The sequence below is a fragment of the Onychostruthus taczanowskii genome, unplaced genomic scaffold (assembly GCF_017590055.1).
Source record: "Onychostruthus taczanowskii isolate IOZ18803 unplaced genomic scaffold, ASM1759005v1 scaffold1, whole genome shotgun sequence".
Classification (NCBI taxonomy): Eukaryota; Metazoa; Chordata; class Aves; order Passeriformes; family Passeridae; genus Onychostruthus; species Onychostruthus taczanowskii.
The window spans coordinates 22,474,467-22,492,997 of NW_024496525.1; the positions used below are offsets into that span (position 1 = coordinate 22,474,467).

Below are 18,531 nucleotides of genomic sequence, written 5' to 3' on the forward strand. Positions count from 1 at the left end.
CAGCATGCCAAGATTATTGCTCATTTATTTCTGAGTTTGGAGGTGAAATCATGTAGCCTCTGCTTCTTGACCCTGATGGTCAGGGTAACATTTTTATAGCTTTTTCTTTAGGTAATTGAAACCAATTTTCCTTTTCACCTATCTTTTTTACAACAATGTGCTCTAAAATAAATAAAAAGAAAAGACTAGAAAAGGCTTTACCAAGTGATACTACCAGTTTATCAGAATATAGGGACTAATCCAGAAAAGGCAAAAATCAATACATTTCATAGGAAAATTTGCATTCTTCACTGTATCCTATTACACATAATTAGCTGATACTGGAATTGAAATAGAGTTAACAGTTGTCAGATAGAGCTTGAAATGTTTTGAAATACTGTAGATCAAAGTTTGCTAACCATGTGTAAAGGGACAAATGGAAATCAAGCAAATATAAAGCCAAAGCTATGCCATGAGCCTTGGGGTCTATATTATAAACTGTAGCATTTTTTTATGTTCTCTCTTTAAATAATATTGAGACATTTTGATCAGGCTAATCTTTTAAAAATAATGTTCTCCTGTCCAACTTTTATATATTCTCATAATTCTAATGTTCATCCATGTTTATTGGGCTGAAAGAAAACTGGCTCCTTGTCCTGGTTTAGGGCAAATCTGGGAGGAAACTTTCAAACAGGTCCCTCAAGAAGGCAGATTCAAGCAGCCCTTCCCCCTACTGATTCAGGAAAATATTTCCTTGGTGAAAAGTGGAAAAAACCAGTTTATTTAACAAGCAAAGTATTCTGGAAGTTCACTTTCTGAAAACAAACTCTGTGCTTCTTCTCCCCTCTTTGCTCTTGGAACCAGTCTTAAAGGTGCAGAACTTAATATCCAGCCTAAACAGAACAGACGGATGGGGATACAAGCATCATAAAGCCACCCTAGGACCCTCCTCTTTGATCATTTAGAGGCACTCTGTCATAATTATAATCATCCTCTAGAAAATACAAAATTTACAGATATTGACTTGACAGAGACAAAAGTGAAATGATTTGAGCTTGCCAAACTTGAGGACAAATAAATGTGATTTTTTTAATCAGTAGGAAATTAGAATGAGTGAGTTCCTGAACTTCCACGGGAGACTGGGAGGATAGCCTTGCGATCAGAAAAAGATATTTTCTCTGCAGTAGATTGATAGTCTGCCTTCTAGCCTTCTCCACTTAGGGTAAAAGAAGAGCACTGAATGCACAAGGGGCAACTTAATGAATGCTGTGTGACTTTCACTGAGGTATTTCAGCTTTATATAGTAAAGCAAGAGCTTGTCTGATAGAAAGGTTGGATTATTTTTTCCAGAAACATAAAGGTGCAGTGACAGAACCAGAGATGGAAGATATTCCTTTATTTTAAAAGCTGGCTATGACAATGAAAAGGACCTTAATGATTACACTTAGAAAATGTGAAAGAAAAATCTTATGTTGGCTATTTGTATGTTATTCAGGCGGTTTTACTTATGCCTTCCACTCACTATGGTAGCTAGTTAGGTCAATCATAAATCAATTATTTTTTTCATATAGGTGTTGATTTCAGTTTCTGTCACTATTCTATTTTCCCTTGCATCGCCTATGCATGGAAAAAAACCCAAAAAAACAAATAAAACCACAAAGAAACAATGAATAACAATTTTTAATGACTGCTGTATTCTTATGTCATAATTTAGCCCCTTTAATTACCTTAATTTTATCAAATTCAACTAAATGTTGGTTGGATTGATCTGCATTTGTGCAGTATGAAAGCTATGGTAATTAACATCAATATTCTATAACTATGTCTGCCTGGTTCACTTCTCCTTCTCCTTCCCCTTCCCCTGCCTTTCTGCCCCTTTCCTTCTTTTTCCATCCCTTTCCTTTCTCTTTCCTTCCCCATTGCCTTTCCTTTCCCTTTCCTTCCTCAAAACCTTTTTTAATAAGCTGATTTTCCAAAATTTGATGAAGAATATATTTAGTGATTTTTTTAATTTTTGTCAGCTGCATGAATTTAAGGCCTGAAGTAAAATTTTACATTACAGACAAAATTGAGATTATTCAGTATGATTTAGACTAACCTCTCAGTTACAAAATTATTTCCATTTCCTTTTACCCTCTTTCTTGTAAGCTGCAGAAATCAATCTAACAATACAGCTGGAAGAAAAAAAAATATGTAAGAAGACACTTTCATTTTTATAACATTTCTTAATGTTATAAAATCCCATCTTACATTTTCTATAAAATAAGTGAAGTTGTATTATGGATCAGTGGACCATCACTCCAGGCTAGCCCTCTTGTATGATCACAGATAATTTAAAGAGAATATATTTCTATATTCTCCTTTTAGTTTACAGCTTTTCAACCATGCAAAGCAGTTTGCTAGCAAATAAATAAATAAATACATCCTTGACACATTTATAGTCTGGTGATGGTGAGGAGAAAAATTGTTTAAAGTCCAAGTAATCAGACTATTACCAAGACTACGTGGAGAGAGGGCAGAGGGGGAAGGGGTGTGCAGCAGTTTAAACAGCGCGAGCTGGAAGGAGCGAAGGGGAGGAAGTGTCCATCCTACCGCTGTGCTCTGCTGCCACCTTGGCCGCGCCGCGGGACGTGCAGGCGGCTCCGCGCCCGCGGAGCTCCCGCTGCGCACCTGCGGCAGCGCTCCTGCTCCGGCCCGCGAAACCTCCCTCGGCCAGGGCTGCTCACGGCCCCACTCGCGTCACCTGCTGTTACAAACCGGACAAGGATAGATGTGATGTCGAAAGGGTCAGTTTTGGGGGAGTTTGGGGGGGGGGGGTGGGGGGGGGGGGGGGGTTGGGGGTGGCTGGGGGTTGTTCTTCAGATGAGGTTCACTTGCCTGCTGTGCTTAAAAATGGGAAATTAGAAATGTGGATGGGAGGAGAATTTTTCTTTCCTGTCCTTTTGCTTACCGTAGGATTCATCTCCTCCCTTGTCCAGCCTTATCTTACACATTTAATGAAGAAAGCACTGAAATTCCCATTCATACACATCTACCTGCCTCTCCATCCTTCCTACAGCATGACCACAGGGGTTCTGGAAGGACCTCCCGGAACACCAGCTGCAGTCAGAGGTCGTGTGTCTCCCCCTCCTTTTTTTTTCCTTTTTTTTTTGGGGGGGGAGGGGGAGGGAGGGCATGTGTGGGGCAGAGAAGGGTGACAGAAATATCATAATGTACTGAAAATATATATAAATGAATACTAGGCAACCAATAGAGTTTGTTAATCTTGTTTCCCTGTTGTCTTGATCCGGCTCTGGGCTGGTGGTACACACTTTGAAAGCTTTCAAGCACTTCATTTAATCTTTGAATTGCACATGCTTTTCTGTCAGTTTTAAGGTTTCTTGTGCTTAGGAGGAAACATGCTCTGACATGCTGGAGTTTGGTGGTTGCAAATATTTCCTTTGAGTACAAAGTGCATGTGTGAAAAAGGCTTTTTTTCCTTTCTTTCTTTCCTGAAAATATGTTTCTTTCTCACTTGCTCCTTTCTCTGTTGTAGTTAATAACCTGTAAAAGAGCTGATTCTGGAGTCTGAGTGAAATGGCACTTTTGGAATTGTACTTTTAACCACACCACGCTGGGGAAAGTGCAGAAGCTCTATATATGTGCGTATGAGAGGAACTCGTGCCGTGCAGATGACTTTGCAGACAGGGTGACAGAGAGGGACCACAGGTGAGTCGCCGGCGATCTGCTTTGCCAAGAGGATTTTTCCAGCCCCTAATCACAGAAAAGCCCTCCATCTGCTCCCCAGAGTTGGCGGTTCTCATCTGTTTCAAGTGAAAACAACCAAGAATATAAGATGGCAGGTAAAAAAGAATCCCCAGCCAAGTAGCCGTGTTGCCCTGCATTCCCCCAGCCAACATTCCCAGGTGCAGGGGTCTCGGTCCCCGGGCGAGAGAAAGAGCTGCAAAGGGTTAAGCCGCTGACTTTCTTGCTAGGCAAAGTTTGAGGAAGAATATGTCTGAGGCTGGATACGCTGCAGCCCCGCGTTTGAAATCTGTCACCCTCACTTCGGAGCGCTGCGTCTCTGGTTGTCACCGGTGAATAATGATCGCACGGCGATAAGATCGCTCGGCGGCGGTGCGCCGGGGCCGCCTGGGGGAAGAGAAGACAGGAAATTGCAAGGCGTTTAGCCGCTTCCACGGAGTGTTCTTCAGTGTCATCGGTGGGTGTCAGGGTCAAACGACCGGCTGGAGAGCAGTTTGGAAAGATAATTTCTTTCCTCCTTTCTTTGAGAGCAACTTTGGGTGTTGTTGACCATTGGCAGCTATGGAAAACAGAGACCTCGGTGGTGATCCTTAAAACAGTACCATGCTGGAGCCCAGCTGCGCTGTCACTTTCTCCCCTTTCAACCTGCCGGACCCGGTGGGCTTTGGGTGACCTACTGAGAAGGAACTCACTTCTGCAGGAGCAGGTAACGCCTGATTAAGTCACTTTCTGGATTGACACAATCTTGATTTCACCAAAACGTGTCCTGAGTATCATTCACTGATTTGAAGTACAGACTGGTTGAGGGTCCAGGGACAGGGAGAGGAACAGGAATAATTCCACCTAATCCCTCTGAAACTGCGGAGCAGGGCAACTGCCTGAAGCCTTGCACAAGTTTTTAACATTCCCACTTTCCTCCCTCATTAGGGGCAGAGAGGGCAGAAATACCTGTGATCGACAATGGCCAGGTCTGCCTCCTGTGCTGACGACAGGTTGCTAGTATCGGGGACGTGGAAAACAGAGGGACAGGTGGATTACACATGAAAAAGAGAGGGGTTTTTCGCCAAAAAATGCACTGGTTGTCCATCAGCTTCATGAAGGAGATATAAATCATGCTCTAATAAGAACTCTGAAAAGTATGCAGAGGCTAAGAAAGAAAGATCTTAAAAAGTAAAAAAAAACAAACAAAAAAAAACCAAAAAAAAAACCAAAAACCAAAAAACAAAACAAAACACAAAAAAAAAAAAAAAAAAAAAAACAAACCCCAAAAAAAAAAAAAAAAACCACCAAAAACCTAGCACATTAGGCTTTGTACTCTACAGGGCTCCTGATCCTTTCATCCCTCGGCACCAACTAGCATCTGCGAGCAGTTTCGACCACAGAGCAGCCCCTGCTCCGAGGCGGGGATGCAGGCTCTGACGGCGGGACTGACCGGTGTCACACCCTCTTCTCCCCGGCCGGCTGCACCCGCGGAGGGCCCCGGGCTGCCTCCCCTCCATCCTGGGGGCGTAAAGCAGGGAGGGAAGCGGGGTCTCGTCCTTAACTCCCTTCCTCTTGCTGAGACCCCCGAGAAATGTGGCTACCTGCGCTCCCCCGTCCGTGCTCGCTCCCCACCCCCATCACTCCGCGTAGGTGAGGGCACAAGTCCTTCTCCGAGCGAGCGAGCAGGCGGCGCGGCGCGGCTCCGCTCCGGGCTGTCCATACGCGGGGACTCTCGGAAGCCCCCTTGGAGGGCAGGAGGTGCAGGGCAGGGCGAGTGCAGGGGCAGGAGCTGCGCCGAGCACACGGCGGCCGGGCTGACCCTCGCCGGGGCTCCTCGGTACGGCTTTATTGAGCCTTTGAAGTCGTGAGTGGTTTAGCCCCCCCAAGCGAAGGGCGAAGGAGGCGCGCAGCTAATAGCGAGTGATTCAGCTTATGAGGTACGGCAGAGCAAATAGAAGCCACTGAGCAGCCAAGGGTGAGGGGGAAGCCAAACCCGAGGCATTTCGGTTCGCTTTTCTGTTTCCTCGACACATGGCATTGATCAGCTCCCTCTCCTCCATCCCTCCTCAGCCGGTTTCTTAAAGTAACTCGCACCAAAAGCTGTGTTGTGCGTTTTCTTTTAATGTAGGAGTTTGAGACAAATTCTCTTCGCACACCCCACGTCCTACCTTGACGGCTGTATCCTATCGCTCAAGTGCTTCTCGGTGTTAAATAGCCTTGTCTTTAAGTGGACTTTCCAGGACAAGGCAGTAGCGTACTAGAGAGCTGGACGGCGGGGGAAGGGTTACTCCAAAACAAGCGCAGACAGCCCGGCACACACACACACACACACACACACACACACACACACACACGCACACACACACTTATATGTACACGCACTGAATGTGTACAGGAGAAATAGAGGGGTGGGGTGGAGTGGGTGTTGTTACCGCTTTAGGGCAAAAGGCGGTTTCTCCAGAGGTTTTTAAGTCTTTATGGCTGATGATGAAAATCAGACAGAATACTAGAGGAGGTCCGTCTCTTCCCTGAGGGTTGGAGATTCTTTTATTCTGTGTTATATTTGTTGAATACTGGTGCTTTGTATCTAAAAGTTAGCAAGGGAGGAAGGAGAGGAAAAGGAGGGGGTGGGGGAGGCGGGCTTGCTGGCGACTGCACATGAAATATCGCCATGTTGGTGGAGAGCGCGGCTGTAATTATTGCTAGCGAGGGCATCTCCCAGAACCGCCGCTCGGGGAGTTTTTCAGCTCACTTCCCGGCTTCCCTTTGCGATACGCTCCGATACACTCCGAGAGTCCCCGGAGCGGCGGTGCGGGGCAGTCCCGCCGCGAAGGACGGCGATACGCGCACCTTCCTCTCCCGCAGCGCCGGCCCGGCGGGCTCGGCGGTGAGGCAGAGCGCGGAGCGGGGTCTCCGCAGCCCGCACATCCCCGGCAGCGCCGCCCGCTTGCTTCCCATTGCTGAAAGCGGCGGAGAGGGGGAGTCCAAACAGAGGAAGCTCACTAAATTGTCCTCAGCAACCTAGGGGTTAAAAGCAGCCGGGGGGAACGGGGGGGACGGGGAGGGAAATAAGGAAAGAAGAAAAAGAGAAAATCTAGCCTGACTTTGCCTCTTGGAAAGCTTTAGGTTGCAGCCCTGCCTTCCAAGCATTCTTTAAAGTAGAAATGTGGGAGGGACTCCAGGAGAGAGAGAGATGGCTATCAACTGAATTCATTACTGTAAACATCTCCCTGGGGTGTCAGGCAGGGAGGAAAAAAAGGCACGACTTACATTAGCAGGGAATAGTGAGATGTGAGGCATCACTACTGCTAAGATCATCCTGCAATCCCGGCTGGAGGCAGGCGCAGGACTTGGAGAGAGCCAGACACACGCTCACATATATACTTACGTACATGTGTCCGATGTCTTCTCCGACTTACGAGGGTCCTGGGTCGCCGTGCCTGCTCCTCATGTGATCTTTTCATCATTTCCAGAGAATAGAAAGAGACCAGGAAAAAAAAATCCAGAAAGAAAGAAACCCCAAGACCAAGCGTAGCCGCGGTCCCCTCTCGTTTATTTTTTTTTACCGGAGAAGGAGGAACGGCGGGGGAAAGAGAGCGCGAATCGAGGAGAGAAAGTGCGTTGGGAATGCCAGAGCCGCGGGCTGCGCGCCGGAGGAGGAGGTGGCGGAGCAGGGGGTAGGACGATGCCGCCGCCTCGTAAGGGCGGAGGAAGGCGCGGGAGGCGCGGGGGTCGCTCGGAGCGGCGGCGGCCGGCGGGGAAGGGGCCGCGGGGCCGGCCGGGAGCGGCGCCGGGCGGAGGGCGGCGGCGGCCACCACCGAGGAGCGGCGGCGGCAAAGTTTTGGTGTGGGGGGCCAGAGGCGCGGAGGGGGATTACGATCGGTGCCGGCGAGGGATTCCCAGACACCGCCAGGTACAGTTGGGATTTCATTTCTTACTCTTTTCCTTTCTGGTAATTCTAGCCCAGGGGGATCTAAAGCCGCGGTGCCCTTTGCCTGCTCCCAGATGGCAAAGTTGCGGAGCCGGGATCAGGCTGTGTCAGAAACACCGCCTTCGCCACGTTAGAGCCCCATGTCCGCGGCGCAGGGCACCCACGAGTAGGATTTATGAATGGCCGGCGGCAAGTGCTAGCAGGGTCCCCGGGCTGTTCTGCGCCAGCGTGTGGCTCAGGAGCGGGACTCGGAGCTGGCAGCTGCAGCGAGGTCCCAGGTCCCCGGTCGCGTTTCACCGCCGAGCAGGGAGGGTGCCGAGCCTGCCCCCCTCCCCCCGTGGGGAGGGGAGAGCCGAGGACTACCCCTGCGGCAGGGGCACCGGCAGAGCGCCCCTGTGAGCACCGCCAGCCGCTCTCTCTGGGAGGTGGTTCGGGCAAACGGGACCTTTAGAGGTGAGCCTTGCTTGGCAGAGGAACTCGGCTTAGATCGGCGCTGCCGAGTGTTAGGAATCTACGGGGAGAGTGGAGAGCTGCGCCCGGCAGGAGGATCCATCAGATCCCCATCAGCAGCCTCCGGAGCGGGGCTGGCGGTGAGTGGGTGGGGGAGAGGTTAAGAGAATCGGACCGAGATTCGGAATGCAAAGGAGCCGCTCAGAGACCTGACGAGTTAGATGGGGAATCTGACAAAATAAGAATAAATACTACGGGGGGCTGGGTGCGTGGGGATGGTGTGTGAACAAAAAATAGCAGATGGCAAAAGGAAGTCAAGCAGCTGAAAAGACCTCTCTTGAATATGATATAAAACCCCATAAAAGATAAATAAACAATCATTAAAGTTAACAGAATAAGATTCTCCACCTTCTTTTCAGAGTGGAAAGCAGTCAACAGGAGCTTTTAATTAATTTTAATGGAGGAAATCTGTTTTAGGGCTTACAATAAGCTAATAAATCCAAGGCACAAATCCGTGTAAATTCCTGCACTGTGTGTGGAAGGTACTGATTGTATTTCTTCAGATACTGCCTTTTGCAATGCAGCGTTCAGCCAAATAGAAAGGGAGAGGTTCCTTACACGAGGAAAAGGAAAAGATACTAAAAGCAAGTCAGACCTCTCCCTCTCTACCTCCCTCTCCCTCTCTCATTCCTTCCCTCTCCCCCCACCTCTCTCTCTGAAAGTCAGGGTGCATGTTAAAGAGAGGTTTATTTACTGTAACTAACTTTACTCTGCTTGCAGGGAAATTAAACCAGTTTAGAGGTTGAGATTGATCAGTTCTTGGGTTTAATAAACTCAGCTAACCATACAAAAACCCCCACAAATTTCCATGGACTGAATTCCTTGCTTCGTTCACTGGCATGGTCTTTCTCCAAAGAAAGACCTTTACATGTTTGTAGTTTAAGGCAAAGTTAATTAATTGATTTTTGCTATATGTATTCTTGGAAGGAGAAAAGTTCATCCTGGCATTTTTTTCAAAACTCTTAAAAGGTACTGTACCTTTCTTTCTATTCACCTTTCTTTCCTTTCTTCTTTGAAATAGTCAATATATGCAATGTTATCACTGAGACATAAACTTTGCATAATGAAAAAGATCTAAACATTACATAATAAAAAAAAAGACATAACAGGTGATTTTAAAGTCATTATTTCTATGTGACAAAAGTGATGTCAGAATATTAGTGTTGATCTTGTTTCTGAAAATTATGTGAGGAGAGACTTCAAGAAGCTGTTTCAGTGGTTGTTCTCTGTGCTGATATGGTAGCGAGGCAGTTAAGAGAGTTCAGGCCTGGAGTACTGTAGGTAAAACAAGTCAGAGCCCTGTGCAAATACAGTGTCTATAAAACTACCTGTGACTAGAACAGTCATCAGTGTTTTCCAAAGTCCAAGGCTTTAGCAAGAAGTGGAGCTGGAATGCACCCAGCGTTCTTAAGACCTGCTCCTCACACACACGTACACCCCATATTTTGTATAAGGTGATGTTATCTGTGTTTGGCTTGGGGAAGTCTGGATCTAATTTGAGCCACTGTAACAAGTTACATTTATATCCTGGCCTGCTGGATAGCTTGATTTAGGATGTAGACATATCTCCTTTGCGCAACCCTACACCCTTCCAGTTGGAATCTGCATTACATAGGCTGTGCTTTCCTTCAAGAATCAAGAATGTGCTTGCATTCAGCTGCTTAAAATAGCAGTATCTAAAACGTGGGATGTCATTAGGGCTGACTTCCCTACCCTTCCCACAGCAAAGGAGGAGAGTCATAGTTTTACCAAGTGAAGAAAACAAAAAGCAGTTAAAACAAGTACAACTATCAGGCTTTTCCTGTACTGAAGTTTCTATTTAAAGGACTAGAAAGAAGGCACACTTAAGATAATACTGTTTCCAGGAAGGTGAGAGCTTTATTTCTTAGTCATTTCTGTTACCTCTTTAATCTCAAAATGAGTTCATTTTTGTCTAGGATACTTTCATGTAACTTTCAGGCTTTCACTAGGCAGATTCAAATCCAGTCCATTACTGACCTCTATCTGTGAGAAGGGTGTAGTCAATGGTGTATTTTTCCCTTCTCCATAGTGGATAGGAAGCACAGACTATAAATCATTTTAGTTCTTTTATACCTGCAAATCACTTAGTTTTTTAGGTTATCAATCTTCTATTCATTTCAAACAATGTGCTTTTCAATTGTTTCAAGCAGGAAAACAAAACCAAACTCCAGTTCCAAACATGAAAGCATTTTCAACCTGTTTCAGGTATTCCTGTGATAATATGATAAATATTTGCAAAAATCAGAAAAACAAGAAGTAACCAGTGCTGTTGAACATTAGTACTAAAGGAATTGCATTTATATTTGTCTGATGTTATAATACTTACTCTAAAGCAGGCTGAACCTGTATGAAATTGTATTGCCCCTCAGTGCTTACATAATTGAAACTTGAGAGAAACACTCAGATCAGATATACTATGAGTAGAGTTTATGGTAGCAGGGTGTTTAAAAATGTAAGGAAAAAAAACCTCAGTGCTGTCTATATTAGGAATACATGTCAGAGATCATGGAAAAAGTGGTCTTTATAGAACAGATGGACTCTTTTAGGGAATTATTAAACCCAGCTTCCCAATACTAATTTGCCTCTTGTTTATATCCACACTATATTCCATATTTTACTTAGTGATTGCAAATGGCAGTTAAAAACTTGACCAGCAAAATCTTTGAGTAGATGAATACCACTGTTTGACATTTCTCAGATTGTAGTTGATTACCTCAGTGCTTGGTAATGTGATGTTTTAAGGTGTTTCCTTCCCTCCCTCTTGGGCAATTTTTTAGGAGTCTTTCTGCAAAGCTTTTTATTTATTTCCTCAAGAAACCAAAAGAGTTGAAACTTGCCCCAGAGGTATAAAAATTGGGGTTTTTTTTCTATTTCTTTCTTTTCTATTTTCTAAACAAATATTGTTTTTTCTCTTATTAGAAAAACTAGAAAAGAATAATATACGCTTGTTACTTTTTTAAAAGAAGACTAATTTGACATACACTGAAGATATGAGCCTCAGTTTCCCTACAGCTATGTGTAACCCACACATTTCAAGTAATTGGCTTATTTTAAAGAAAAACAACCACAAAAAGATCATCATTAAAATGATGACATGTTTTATTCATTTATTTTAAGCACACCGAAACCTTAATGCATCGATGATACTCAGGAAAGAAGTGTTTGAAATAAAAGCTCTGCTCTGTTTAACAAATTATATTCTAATCACATGGAATAATATGCCTCAGGAGTACTACAATTTAATCTGATATTTTTAGCCACTGGCAAAAGGTGTTGGGACCTTCTTATACCTTTTCTTTTTTTTTAATTGATGGTTTTTCCAGTTAACAGGTTGTTTGTTTGGTTTTTTTCTGTCTTTGATTCCTTCTTCTGATGTGGCCCCTTGAACTGTACCAAAATTAAATACAAGCAGCAACTTAAATCCATCATGCTCTATTCAGCATTCCTGAAAACTTAATGATGCAGAACAAGGTCTGTAAAGTTTCCCTTTTTAAAAGAAGTCTTGTGTTTCAACTCTACCTAGAAACAGTCTTCTGTATATTTTACTTCAAGCTATGACTGCTTTATTTGGTTTGGTTTGTTTTTTTTTTTTTTCATAAACCTTTTCTAGCCTAGTGTAACGCAAGGATATATTTAAGAAGGCATATGGCATAGAACATAGTTTATCGTTCAAAGGTACTGTCCTTGAAACTGCTTAAGTCCTTTCAGAAAAAAACCCTCTTTTGATATACAGGATCAGATCATTGCCAGATTTGGTCCTGCAAAGTGATGGCTTTACTTTGGCCAAAAAGCAGAACTTCTGTCACTTCATCCAAACATTTTCACTATGATATATTTAAAAATAAATTATAAAAGAAAGTAAGTACTGAATTCTGTGGCTCAAGGTATGTCTCTGCCTGGGTCAGGATTTGCAAAAACACACTGCAGACCATCACAGTAATCTACTGACCAGGGCCTGTTGGAAGCAAGTCACTTCTCACCTGGGGCCAAAGTTCTTTATTGTGTCCAAGTTGTCATTGGCAATCTAATAATCTTAAAAATATCATATAGATATCAAGGAAGTTCCTTCTAGATTAATAAATTAATCTAAAGCAACTCCAAAAATTCAGGCAAAATTTTCAAGATTTTTTTAATGACTGAGATCTTGTGGGAGCATTACAAGCAAAAGATTTTGAAATTCCATCTCTGATTTATTAGGCATACATTGTCATGTACAGGGCAGGCTGATGCTACACACTTCTGTTGTAGTAAATACTGTAAACCATATGGAAATACTACATGACCTCTTGAGAGTAGGGAAGGTGAGAGATCTGAATGAAAGCCTCCTCAGCACCTCCCAAAAACAGAAATCGGTGTGTTGCAGTGCTACTCTCAGTTCTTACTGGCAGCTTTTGTCATTCCTTCAGAAAACCAACAGGTCAAGTTAAACTAAAGGGTAGAGCTTTTTCTGACAGTGCTTCCAATGCTGCACCACATATCTGCACTAGCAGCTCCTACCTGGCCAAGCTGTTCCATAAGATCTAGCCAAGAGACATCATCTTTAAAAGGGTTGTCAGTGTGGGAAAGTGCTCCAGCAGCATGTCCGAGGAGTGCTGGGGTCTTTGGTGATGCTCATGTACTGTCTTCAATCTTCACACAGGTTGCAGAGGGTCAAAACATGGTCAAACTGGAGTCATAGGGCCATCAGCTGCAGACCTGTAGGTTCAGAGTACAAATAGTTCTCTCTCTTAAGATGTCCTGTATGTTTTTCCTTTAGAGAAAGAGATGACCTTTACAATGTCATTGGAAACTACTGCGAAAAAAAAAAAAATTATGTCAATAACATACTGACAGCACATGAGAATTAATATGCAGTTTTGAAAAAGAGATATGGGTTATATATATGTACATGCATATATATACAGTTTTTGCATGGGTTACATATATACGTGACTGTGACTGTCTAATCATAGAGGTATCCCTCAGACCTTTCAAAGCATATATAATTTATATTAATTAAAAATTAATTTTGTTGGTGAGCTGCAAAGCAAATTAAACAATAAGAAAAAAGATATACTTTTCCTCCAGTGTGCTGGAAATTTTTATACTGGATAAAAAAGCTGAGGTGTTCCCAAGAGGTATTGCTCCTGAGATCAACGGAAAGAGTCTGTCGCAAACTTACCTGTGCTTGTGGAATACAAGTGCACAGGTGAAGAGCTGCATTTTAAATTATTGTACTTGATTCCAGACTCAATCTTTCTCTCCTTCACTGGCAAGTTAATTTCACAAACACTCTTCTCATTATTAGGTAATACTCATGTGAGTAATGATTTAAATACCCCAAAGTGATGTCATTTAGCTGTAATTGAAGATGATACAACCCCAACAGCATGTCTCTGATTATACTAATGTTTATAGCTTTCAGCAGGAGTTTCATCACATATGTGTAGGAAAACAAGCCATGTAGGTAAAAGTAATTTAAGTTACTAGAATTGTGTCTTTATTAGGATTGATGCAGTACTTGTGTTTGTCAAGTACAGGCACAGCATACATAGGTATACTTCTGCAAAAACTATCTGCAGATGAGACATTGTGTGTGCATATCATGTAATGAATTATGGTTTTGGTAAGTGAGGGAGTTCTAGTGAGCCTGTTTAATGCCTTAAATGCTAACCCAAACCATGTCAGGTGTCTCTAAATGAAGGAGTATGTGTTAGCCATACCTTATAATTTCATTTGTGATCTAGGAAGTTTTTCCTAGGTGGTGCTTCTTGTGTCACTGAGAGATTTGCATCCAACTAAATGTACCCTATTTAAGAGTCTTGTTAGGCTGGTTTCACAGGCCATCTCATTGGTTCATGTAGGTTAACCTTATTCTTATCTTTAACCATTTAGCTTTGGAGTTATTCACAAATGCTCCAAGACTACACATTATTTCTTGAGCCATATTGGTTGATAACTTACTCTTAAGTTTCATCATTTGTTATATTAAAAAAAAAAACCCTCCAAACAAAACAAAACCCAAATAATTTTGATACCTGAATTGGTGTTATCTTAGATCTGATGATTGTAGGACTCCAATTAAATATATTGTTGTTCTATAGGCATATTTCATCATGTTGTACAGATCCATTACTGTAAGCCCCCACATTATTAATTGGAGAAGAGAAAGTGGAGGCAGAAAAGACAGAAAAGACTAACCAACAGCTCACACTTCTCTCTCTAATATGCTCATAAAATTTTCTTACTTAAGTTAAACTTTTTCAGTGCTTCATAATTTTATTCTTTGAACTGCCCATTTAAAATTTATTTCCAAATCAAAATAAGTAAACTAAGCAAATAAAATATGCTGTTATCCAGCCTGATAAATTTGTCCTCCTTTAAAACAAATTTAGTTGTCTAAGAACAAATTTCCTCATGTTGAAGATGAGTGTACAGTGAGGGACTGTTGAAATTTAACAGAGCATGATCACATACAGACAGTCATTGTCATCCTGTGTATCAAATCAGTATATGCCTAACAGTGATTTTTGAAATAGCTCATTCTGGCCCTGTGCCATGCTGCTCAGTGAAAAGCTGCTTCTTGAACAGTTCAACAGTAAATTGTAAAATGCATTTTGCCAGTAGGTCTTTTTCTTTTTTTTTTTTGAGAAATTACTTTCACTGTTCAACAAAACTAATTTCAAAACCGTATTATTTGCCAGTGATGCAGCAGAATTGCAGTCTTTACTCATGGAGAGAAGCGCGTACCACTACAGCTTTGAAAATGCTTAGGAAAGGAAGAAGCATAATGGACACCTCTCATTCTTTTACGAATGTGCACTTTGAATGCCACAGACAGAGCCAAGTCCCTTATAATTGCCCAGAGATGCCTAAGCATCTGTGGCAAAGCATCTGACAGTAATGTTACTCTAGTTCCTTCATCCATGTTGAGCCCCATAAAAATCTCATTTTAATTTTTTTCTAATTCATGTAGTATTATGTATTTAAAATGATAAAAATGTAAATACATGTATGTGGGGACACACACAGAGAAAAGATAAACAACTAAAAAGATTTTCAAGATAATTAGAGTTGCAAAAGATCATTTAACAAAATCTCTTTACTTCTAGAGCTCAGTTAACATCTTCCTTTTTTGTTGTTTAACTAGGTAGTGGGGCAAACAGTGATACTGAAGAACTTTGAAATGGAAACTGTTACATGAGTTTTTCTAGTTTGTTTGGGTTTCTGCTGTAGTGCTTTCCATCAACAGTTAATACACAACCATTTTCACAAGTACGACTCCATTCAATACAGCCTGAAGAAAAATGTTGAAATCTTATTTAATTTTAAATTCTGGATACAGGGTTCTGTATCCCTTCTTGTATGACAACCTAGAACCTTAGTTTTTAGTTATGTATAATTCCAGTAAAATGCTGTAATTGAAAACTAAGTAAAGACCAAATAAACAACCAAAACCCACTAAAACAAACCCAAAACTAAAGGACTCCCAAGCCCACAATCCCACAATTCAAGAGCTGTGGAAAGCTCAGTACTAAGAAGATGGTTGTTTTCTGTTCCACACTGGATAATCTTATCAGTATCTATTTAACTTTATATTTTGTACCACATACAGGTTTGTCTATTATCTCAGAATTCAAACACTCAGCTCTATTCTCAGATCAGCACAGTGGATCTTTATAAATCTGGAATAAATGAGATGTTAGAGTTGCTGCCAGCAGCTCTGGCAACAGAACTGTTGATCTGCCCAGATTCTCTTTCCTGCAAAAATGTCTTATCAGCAGATCCACACATCCTACATGGTGTGACTGTGAATTTACAGATAAGAGGACAGAATGACTGAAAGTGGATGGATGGCATGATCATAAATAGGTCATGAGTTACCAACTGTGGAGCTTGATCCTGAGCACCAGGAGAGGCAATTATAAATTTCAGAGCCCTTCAAAGTATAAGGAGGTCTCTAGGTAGAAGAGTTTTAACTCTTCACCCTTCATTTGTCCAAAACTGAAAGTACATAAATCAGTCCATAAGAGCAGAGATGACTCTGAAATTCATAACCACTCATCTCTGTGACATTGATGGAAACTCTATTGAATCAAATGCATAGATATTCTAATTATGAACCTCTGATATTCAGAACTTCCCTTAGGCCATCAATATCTCATATGCAATCATATTTTACAAGCTGCTGAATGATTGTCTGGTTATGCATGTGCTGACCCAGAGAAGGCATCCTCTAGCATAGCCAACCAGCTGCAGAAAGATGATCCTTTTTGAGCTCTAGGAGAATAAACACTTTTAAATTTCAGATAACATCAGTGTCAGTTCACAGGCTGCTTAAGTCTTGTGAAAAAATACTTGGCAGTCTTGGGAAGGGGTGTTTAAATATAGCGCTGTATATTGTCTTGTGTTGATTGATAGCCAATGCTTGTCGAAAGACATTCTTTTTAACTCTTTCACTGCAATGCTAAAAGATTATCTCCTGTTTAATACAACGGGAAATAAAAAAAAGACCTGGAGCCTTGCTGTGAAATTTGTCTTCCCACACTCTGGGGTACTTTTATTGACATGTGTTTGTATTCTGGTAGCAGCATACTACCCTCCTATTTGTCTCTTTCACTGCCTCTGTTTTTTAAATACAAGTAGCAGCATAGGCTGAACCAGAATTTTTAGTTAGCTCTTCAGATAAGAAGGATCTTTCTTTTAAGCTGGAGTCCATCCTCTTATGTCTGTCATGTCAGGTGCATTGAGGACAAGTATCCTAAAGATACTATCAAAACTGATAATAATGCTCACGGAAACTTTTCTTTTCATTTAAATACTTATCATATCATTTTTGAAAGTCAAGTATTGAAGCATTGTGCCAAGGGAAGATAAAAGCTGGAAAGGGAAAGTAACTAGAAATTAACTGAAAAACAGGATGGAAGTGAGTAATCAAAATTGTCCAGACCAAATGAAGTCCAGAGATAAACACGTTTATGTGCAACAGAAAATCAGAATTGTCCTCGTTATCGCAGTTTTAACTAAGCTGTTATTTATCTGAGAAGAAAATGACTGCCATGAGAGGGAGAAGTAGGACAGTGCACCTTTTAGGACAAGCTAAGAAGGGACAAAAGGATCTGTTGCATTCCCCTAATTGTTTCTGTGGTGGGCATAGCACATTTGAATTGTCACACAGTTAATGTTCTCTCAGAATGTGTTACCTCTAGAACAGAACCCTTGCTGGTTTTGTGAGTCTGTTGTTCTTTACCCTATTCCCTATTAATATTATTCTATGTTCTCATTTTTGTCTTTAGAAACTATGCATTTTAACCATAAGAAAAAAAACAGATACAGAGTAAAGATGGGATGGATAAAGCAATTAGTGGGGAGGTAGTCTTAAGTTTTCCTCTCAGGAATGGGTTTATTCACAAAAACTGTGTTTACATGGATAAATCAAAAGGGAATAATTAATATTATGTGTTATAAGAAACCTGATGAAGGAAATGCTCACTGTGCACTGTAACATTCAGAATTGTGATGTTTTCTCTGCATCATCAGTGCATTCATGCTGTCCTGTTGATTAAATCACTGTCTAGGTCAAACATTGATCAAACTCTGATAAAACTCTGTACTACTCTGCAGTATGTTTTGCCTTTTGCAGCAGAATGCCAGACAGAATTCAGCACTGTCCCCTTGTCGGGGGGCAAGGAGTGGTACAGACTGAGGACTAAACAAGCAATGGCTGCAGAAACTTCCTGTGTATGTACATATGGGAGGGTTGGCATTTCTCTTCCCCCAGGCACACCAAATGCCCACAGTCAGCATCAGCACCAAGTCTGAGCCCTTTACATGAAGGAAGGAGATAATTCATGGTGAAGGCTGTACTAAAGATATTTGTCCTTGCTTTGTTAGGGAGGGTGTGCAATTTTTTTTTACTGTGTCAGCCTTCTCCATGAGTGTTGTGGTAGCAATAATATTTGGAACAACATGTAATTCTAGTTTTTGTTTACTTATTATCTTGCAAAAAGTCCAGTAAAGAATCTGACTAGAACTCAGTTATTGTAACTGCAAAACAGGAAAAAAAATCTCAGTGGAAAAATGGCACCGTATGAGTTAACATGTTAGCCCTTCATTCTTTCAGATCAAGCTTCCTGTGAGTAATAAAACACAAGGCAGATGAATTTGGCTGGTCTCAGTCAAGCCTCTCATGGATAGTTGCCCACATGGGAATAACTACTGCATAGATTAGCTCTGTGAATAGTTCCAGGACAGGTGTGGGACTGAACTGCTTTGGCAGAACGGTGCCAGGGAACTTGTGTGTGATTATTTGCTTGGTGCTATCTGCCTTCCCTTTTCATGAGCACTAAAATTTAGCCAAACATGTTTTTAAGTAATTGATTTTA

General features: G+C 42.1%; 1 protein-coding gene across 3 annotated transcripts in view; it reads left to right on the forward strand.

Annotated features, from left to right (window-relative positions):
- The first annotated feature begins 7,487 nt into the window (after positions 1-7,487).
- The window catches only part of FLRT2 (fibronectin leucine rich transmembrane protein 2), a 55,510-nt gene continuing 44,466 nt past the window's right edge, over positions 7,488-18,531 (forward strand). The window contains exon 1 of one of the 3 annotated variants that reach the window (XM_041400954.1): positions 7,488-7,618. The gene's annotated coding sequence lies outside the window, so the exon portion shown is untranslated. Of the gene's footprint in view, positions 7,619-7,672; positions 8,227-18,531 lie in introns of those variants that run through there. The other 2 variants (XM_041400947.1, XM_041400964.1) reach the window with 2 other exon arrangements.